This window comes from Arachis ipaensis, chromosome B08 (assembly GCF_000816755.2).
Source record: "Arachis ipaensis cultivar K30076 chromosome B08, Araip1.1, whole genome shotgun sequence".
Lineage (NCBI taxonomy): Eukaryota > Viridiplantae > Streptophyta > Magnoliopsida > Fabales > Fabaceae > Arachis > Arachis ipaensis.
The window spans coordinates 58,133,252-58,140,969 of NC_029792.2; the positions used below are offsets into that span (position 1 = coordinate 58,133,252).

The 7,718-nt window shown below is 40.5% G+C and overlaps 2 long non-coding RNA genes across 2 annotated transcripts in view; one reads left to right on the plus strand and one right to left on the minus strand.

The window, feature by feature from the left end:
- Positions 1–7,718, minus strand: part of LOC107614306 — a 10,831-nt gene that overhangs the window by 2,905 nt on the left and 208 nt on the right. The window contains exon 2 of the long non-coding RNA XR_001614383.2: positions 4,225–4,230. This is a non-coding gene — a long non-coding RNA (uncharacterized LOC107614306). The remainder of the gene's footprint in view (positions 1–4,224; positions 4,231–7,718) is intronic.
- The window catches only part of LOC107614305, a 2,420-nt gene continuing 1,399 nt past the window's right edge, over positions 6,698–7,718 (plus strand). The window contains exons 1-2 of the long non-coding RNA XR_001614382.2: positions 6,698–7,208; positions 7,480–7,535. This is a non-coding gene — a long non-coding RNA (uncharacterized LOC107614305). The remainder of the gene's footprint in view (positions 7,209–7,479; positions 7,536–7,718) is intronic.

A 7,718-nucleotide genomic window follows, 5' to 3' on the forward strand; every position in this document is an offset into this window, starting at 1 on the left:
TGCTGCTCTCCTGGGCGTTCAATACCCAGCTGCTGCCATTAATGGCGTTCAACGCCCAATGGGTGCCCATTTCTGGCGTTGAACGCCCAGATTGCTACCATTACTGGCGTTCAGCGCCCAGTGGATGCCCATTTTGGGCGTTGAACGCCCAGAATACACTTTTACTGGCATTTTCTTGCCAGTGAGCTCTTTTTCTCTGTTTTGTGTGCCGAGGTCTTCTGTAAATGATTCCTCACCTTAGTGTCAGTGAACTTTATATAAACAAATAAAAAATAAAAATAAAAATAAAAAATAGGGCAAAATGCTTAGAGGATTGTTGCCCCATGGCTGGGTTGCCTCCCAGCAAGTGCTTCTTTATTGTCTTTAGCTGGACCTTGCTGAGCTTTTAATCTAGCTTCAGCCTTGAGCATTCTTGCTCAATGTTGCCTTCAAGATAATGCTTGATTCTCTGTCCATTGACAATGAACTTCTTATCAGAATCAATATCTTGAAGCTCCACATAACCATATGGTGATACACTTGTAATCACGTATGGTCCCTTCCACCGGGATTTCAGTTTCCCGGGGAATAGCCTGAGTCTAGAGTTAAACAACAGAACCTTCTGTCCTGATTCAAAGATTCTAGATGACAGCTTTCTGTCATGCCACTTTTTTTACTTTTCTTTATAAAGCTTGGCGTTTTCAAAAGCTGTGAATCTGAATTCCTCTAGCTCATTTAGCTGGAGTAATTGTTTTTCTCCTGCTAGTTTGGCATCAAAGTCTAGGAATCTGGTTGCCCAGTAGGCCTTATGTTCCAGTTCCACGGGCAGGTGACATGCCTTACCATACACGAGTTGGTATGGAGATGTCTCTATAGGGGTCTTGAATGCTGTCCTGTAAGCCCACAGAGCATCATCTAAGCTCCGTGCCCAATCCTTTCTACGGGTATTTACTGTCCGTTCCAGGATTCTCTTTAATTCTCTATTAGAGACTTCAGCTTGCCCATTGGTTTGTGGATGATATGGAGTGGCCACCTTGTGGCGAATTCCATACAGAACTATGGCAGAGTAAAGCTGTTTATTACAGAAGTGAGTGCCCCCATCACTAATTAGTACTCTAGGGACACCAAACCTGCTAAAGATGTGTTTCTGGAGGAACTTCAGCACCGTTTTAGTATCATTGGTGGGTGTGGCAATAGCTTCAACCCATTTTGATACATAGTCAACTGCCACCAGAATATAAGTGTTTGAGTATGATGGTGGGAAAGGTCCCATGAAGTCAATTCCCCATACGTCAAACAACTCAATTTCTAAGATTCCTTGTTGAGGCATGGCGTAACCATGGGGCAGATTACCAGCTCTTTGGCAACTGTCATAGTTACGTACAAACTCTCGGGAATCTTTATAGAGTGTGGGCCAATAGAAGGCACATTGGAGGACCTTGGTGGCTGTTCGCTCACCTCCGAAATGGCCTCCATATTGAGATCCATGACAATGCCATAGGATCCTCTGTGCCTCTTCTCTAGGCACACACCTACGGATTATTCCGTCTGCACATCTCTTAAAGAGATAAGGTTCATCCCACAAGTAGTACTTTGCATCAGTAATTAATTTCTTCTTTTGTATCCTGTTGTACTCCTTGGGTATGAACCTTGCAGCTTTATAGTTTGCAATATCGGCAAACCATGGTACTTCCTGAATGGCAAATAAATGCTCATCAGGAAATGTCTCAGAGATCTCAAGAAAGGGGAGGGATGTCCCTTCCACTGGCTCTATCCGGGACAGATGATCAGCCACTTGGTTCTCTGTCCCTTTTCTGTCTCTTATTTCTATATCAAACTCTTGCAGAAGCAATACCCATCTGATGAGCTTGGTTTTTGAATCTTGCTTTGTGAGTAGATATTTAAGAGTAGCATGGTTAGTATACACAATCACTTTTGATCCTACTAAGTATGATCTGAACTTGTCAATGGCGTAAACCACTGCAAGTAATTCTTTTTCTGTGGTTGTGTAATTTTTCTGGGCATCATTTAGAATGCGACTGGCATAATAAATGACATGCAGAAGCTTGTCATGCCTCTGTCCCAATACTGCACCAATGGCATGATCACTGGCGTCACACATTAGCTCAAATGGTAACGTCCAATCTGGTGCAGAAATGACTGGTGCTGTGACCAGCTTAGCTTTCAGCGTTTCAAACGCCTGCAGGCACTCTGTGTCAAACACAAATGGCGTGTCAGCAGCTAGCAGATTGCTTAGAGGTTTTGCGATTTTTGAAAAATCCTTTATAAACCTCCTATAGAATCCTGCATGCCCCTTGATAGGTATTTAGTGGAACCATCAGCAAGTTGGAGACATATCCGGGTTGGTTTAACTTCTTCAGTTAAGCCAAGCTTCCTGATAGTGGATGCAGGTATTAGGTTGATGCTTTCCCAAGATCGCATAAAGCTGTCTTGGTGCAATTACCTTCTAATATGCATGGTATCAGAAAACTCCCAGGGTCTTTAAGCTTTTCAGGAAAGCTCTTCAGAATGACTGCACTGCATTCTTCAGTGAGGAGAACTCTTTCTGTTTCTCTCCAATCCTTTTTATGACTCAAGATCTCTTTCAAGAACTTGGCATAAGAAGGTATTTGCTCAAGTGCCTCTGCAATGAGTAATCTAGAGACATCTGAGCTCCTTCTGCAAGCCCATAGTAGATGTCTAACTGAACCCACTCTGAAAACATTTCAGAGGGACATTTTCGTAGCATCTCTCTGTATCTCTCCCAGGCATTATAAAGAGATTCATTATCTCCTTGTTTAAAGCCTTGGATGTCCAGCCTTAGCTGTCATCCTTTTTGGAGGGAAATATTGATTCAGGAATTTTTCTGTCAGCTATTTCCATGTCTTTATGCTGGCCTTAGGTTGGTTATTTAACCACCTCTTAGCTTGATCTTTTACAGCAAATGAAAATAGTAATAGTCTATAGACATCCTGATCGATTTCCTTATCATGTACTGTGTCAGCAATTTGTAAAAATTGTGCCAGAAATTCTGTAGGTTCTTCCTGTAGAAGACCGGAATACTGGCAGCTTTGCTGCACCATGATAATGAGCTGAGGATTCAACTCAAAGCTACTGACTCCAATGGAGGGTATGCAGATACTACTCCCATATGAAGCAGTAGAGGGGTTAGAATATGACCCCAGAGTCCTCCTGGACTGTTCATTTCCACTTAGGTCCATGATGGAGAAAGGGGAGATGATGTAAAATAGAGAAAATATTTTTATTTATTTATTTATTAATTTATTTCAAAAATAAAATAAATCAAAATAAAATAAATAAAAATGAGTAAAAGATTTTCGAAAAAGTGAGGAGAGAGAAAGTGGTTAGGAGATTTTGAAAAAGATATGATGATTTTTGAAAAAGGTTTTAAATTTTGAAATAAAAATCTGAATTTTTAAAGGAGACAGAAAAACAATAAGACACACAGGATTTAAAATTTTTAGATCTGAGGTTTCTTATTTTCGAAAATTTTGGGGGGGAAAAAAACACCAAGGAACACCAAACTTAAAATTTTTAGAAAACCAAAATAAATTTTCGAAAAACACAGAAAAATCAACAAGAAAACACCAAACTTAAAGTTTGGCACAGGATCTAATAGAGAAATTATTTTTGAAAACTATATTTTTTTTAAAAAGAAAAGAAATATGAATTTTTCCTAAAAACTAATGGAAATAAACTAAAAACTAACTAGATCATACTCAAAACTATATGAAATTAACCCCAAAAAGCGTATAAAATATCCGCTCATCAAGCTGCCTAGCTATTCGGATGCAATTGAGATGGCGAGGTCAAGAGCCAGTTCACGAGAGCATTCTGGAACTCAGAAAAGGGTTGCCAAATCCCTAGCTTGGTGAACAACAGCTCATGCACCCAAATCCAGTCCAAAATGCGAGGGAAATGCAAATTGAGGTAGCAAACCCTCTCGTTCTCATCGACAATCACCAATTCGTTCTGGTCCGCTGCCTCAGCACCCCTCAAACCGGCCCCTTCATCTCAGAGCCTTCGGAGATCCTCCTCATCCAAAACATCAGACATTACCCAATGGTAATGATTCGGCATACCCCTGCTGGAAAGATAGGACCCGGATTCCCCTGGAATCCCCCCCGTCCTACCATACCTATATCCAAAATTTGTGCACCACTATTAGCCCACTACCCAAAAACACATAAATAAGAAAACCCACTACCCACATTAAACAACTACCAAAACCTCATTGAAAGCCTAAATACTATACTTTAATACAATAATCCTCTCCTATATTTTCCTATCCTCCATACGAAATAAACAAAACAAAAGGGACAATGGAAAATCAGGAAGAAAAATGCAAAAATCATGCAAAATAAAAAATAGTAAAATGCAGAAGCAAAATAAAGTAATCAGAGTACACCAACTTGATTCATAGAAAGCAAAAAGAAGAGGCAAAATGACAAACGCACAAAGAAGCACCACCACTGGACGTTCAAAGCAATGCCAAAGAAATCCACAGAAAAAGTCTTATGTCAGAAAGCGAAAAAAGGATGGAAGGAGAAGAAGCGGTTGCAAATGCAAAATAAAGCCCCCAACGTTTTTCAAAAAAGAAATAAAAAAGGGTAGGGGGCTGATGCCTAGGCACCTTTGGCTAGTTTTGCAAGCCATTTTCTACAGTTTTTACTTGGTTTCATGCATTTTCTTAGTCAATAAGCAAGCATTTGGATGGGTAATGTATGCATGTCTTGATTCAATTGAACATTGTGAATTATAAACATTTTCATGAGATTGATGCAAGAATTACTTGATGCAATGAATGATGTATTATCTTGTGATTTCAGAAAAGCTTTGATGCACTTTTTTTGTTGAGAATAGGCAAGGAGAAGCAAAGGAGAAACAGAGAAGAATCAGAGAGGTTGTAGTGTTAGTGGCCAAGTTAGCACACTAACGCCATGGTTAACGTTGGCTTAAGGAAGAGGTGTTGGCGTTAGTGGCCAAGTTAGCCCACTAACGCCAGTGCTAACGTGCTCTACAAGAAGAAGTTGGCGTTAGTGGCCAAGTTAGACCACTAACGCCAGCACCAAAGTGACTCAAGATGAAAGGCAACATTAGTGGCCAAAGTTAGCTCACCAACACCACTACACAAGGAAGAGTGTGCCAACGTTAGTATGCTAACGCCACCAACGTTAGCACACTAACGTCTTCGATCATTGCACGAAGTTGGGGCTGGAAGATTTGGCTAGTGTGCGTATGTACGGAGCAGTGTGCGCACGCACAAGAGGAAAATTGGCCAGTGTGCGCACGCACGAAGCAGTGTGCGTACGCACAACAAGAAGAACGTTGATGGCCACGTTAGTATGTTAACGCCAGTAGCAACGCCCGAAAGGGTTTGAAGGCAACGTTGGTGGCACCGTTAGTACACTAATGGCTGTGTTAATGCCAGCTTAGAAGAAGACTTGTGGTGTTAGCAAGGCTGTTAACGCTAGTACTAACGCCAGTTTCAAGGGCATTCATGCAAGTATGAAAGCGTTAGTGAGTTAATGCCAGCGTTAACTTCAGAAAGAGCCACTTTTAACTTGCTTCAACTAAGGTCAAAAGCCCACATCCAAGTACTTGAGGACTGAGCTGAAGATTGTATATATAGGAGAGTTTTTGAACTTGGAAAGGAGTACTCTTACACAAGGGATCCGAATTAGGATTTTCTTTCTGCACTTAGTTTTACTTTACATGTACTTTTCTTTTCTCTTTGTGTTTTCAAAGCAATGATGAACTAAACCCCACATCATTAGCTCTATTGTAATTCAAATAAATGAATGAAATTCTTCTTCTTCTCAATCCGCTTGTTGTAGCTAAGAGATAACTTATGTGCTTAATAGATCTATTCACTACCGAAAGGGGGTTTAGATCCATTTGAATTTCTATGTGAGCCTCGGAAGGGGAATCATAGAAATTAGTTTGAAGCTCTGTCTCTCACAACTCTCTTGATCAATAAGTTCCTGTTTTGAATTGAGATCCTGAGAACTTGTGTGGCTTATGGATAAGAGAATTGAACTTAACCTCTTATCCAAAGTCGAATAATCCCCGGCAACGGCGCCAAAAACTTGGTGCACAAATTGTGAATCACACTTTTCACAACTCGTACCACTGACCAGCAAGTGCACTGGGTCGTCCAAGTAATACCTCACGTGAGTAAGGGTCGAATCCCACGGAGATTGTTGGTTTGAAGCAATCTATGGTTGTCTTGTAAATCTTAGTCAGAAAGGCAATTATGTTTATCAGTTGAATTGCAAATAAACGAGAGAGCATAGATTAAAGGTTACTTGTTATGCAGTAATGGAGAATATGTTGGAGTTTTGGAGATGCTTTGTCTTCTGAATCTCTGCTTTCCTCTGTCTTCTTGTTCACGCACGCACGTCCTCCTATGGCAAGCTGTGTGTTGGTGGATCACCGTTGTCAATGGCTACCTTCCATCCTTCCAAAACGATATTCACTACAAGAAAAATACCCATTCAGCCACACTTTTTTTAAGCTATATTTGAAAAGCGTAGCCTATTCTATGAATAGGCTACGCTTTTCTCCGTGTTGCCTTTTTATAAGAGAAAAGGATACACAAATGCGGCATCATTTAAAAAGAGTAGCCTTAGATATTATAGAAATCATTTATAAAGCGTAGCCGTAGGTTGATATCTATAGGTTCAATTTTCGTATCAAAGAGGACGCTTTTAGAGGGTAACCTATTTGTTAAGTTTTGGGTGCGCTTTTGAAGTGTTTTCTAATATATTCATGTATACTTAATGAATTTTTTTTTTCTTTTCAGAAGCCCTCCTCCTTCAGAAACCCGTGCCTTGCTCCCTCTCTTTCAGAAAGCTTCACGCCACCACCACTCACCTTCGCTAACCACTACTCACCGTCACCCTTCTCCTTCGTCTTCACCTTTGCTCACCCTACTCTCTGTCGCCCTTCTCCTTCGTCTTCTCACCTTCGCTCACCACTCACCGAGACATTGAAGCTCTTCTCTCTCAAAGAAAAACCCTAGCCACTGCTCTCTTCTTCAAGCTGTGTTGCCGCCGTCAAATCTGGTCCAGCCACCGTCCCCACCCACACTGCTCCAGCGCCGTCGCAGCTCGTCTTTATCGTCCCATTACGTCGCCTCTGTTCCACGGCCGTTGTCTGTTCCAATTCCATCGCCTGTGCTCCACTGCTCCCTCTCCCTCAACTCGGTTTGAGTTCTGGCCCTCATCTGAGTTTGAATTCTGTCTGTTATTATTTTTTTCTTATTTTTATTGTGTTATTATGATTTAATTGTTGGTGTTGTTGCTGTGTAACTTATAATTGCTCTTGTTGGTGATGTGAATCTGAATAACAGAGAGTGATGACATATTTATTCTAAATCTGAATAGTATTGTTTAAGAGAAAAGTAATAATTAGAGGACATGTATAAAAAATTTTATGTTAAATCTAAATAATATTGATTCTTTCTCCCTTTGTTAGAGGCTATTTCAATAGTAAATAATGCATGCTGGGCTATTGGAGAACTTGCAGTTAAGGTATGTTAATGTTCTAATCACACTCTTGCAGTTATCTAAACTGACCAAGAGTTGAATGGCACTCTTGTTAGACATTAGGATTTGGATATCTTTGAAGAAATCATTATTGCTCCAGCTTTTTGTTTTGGAATAGATTTCTATAACTTGGCGTTAGAGTCTCAGCTCAAATATTCTAATCACACT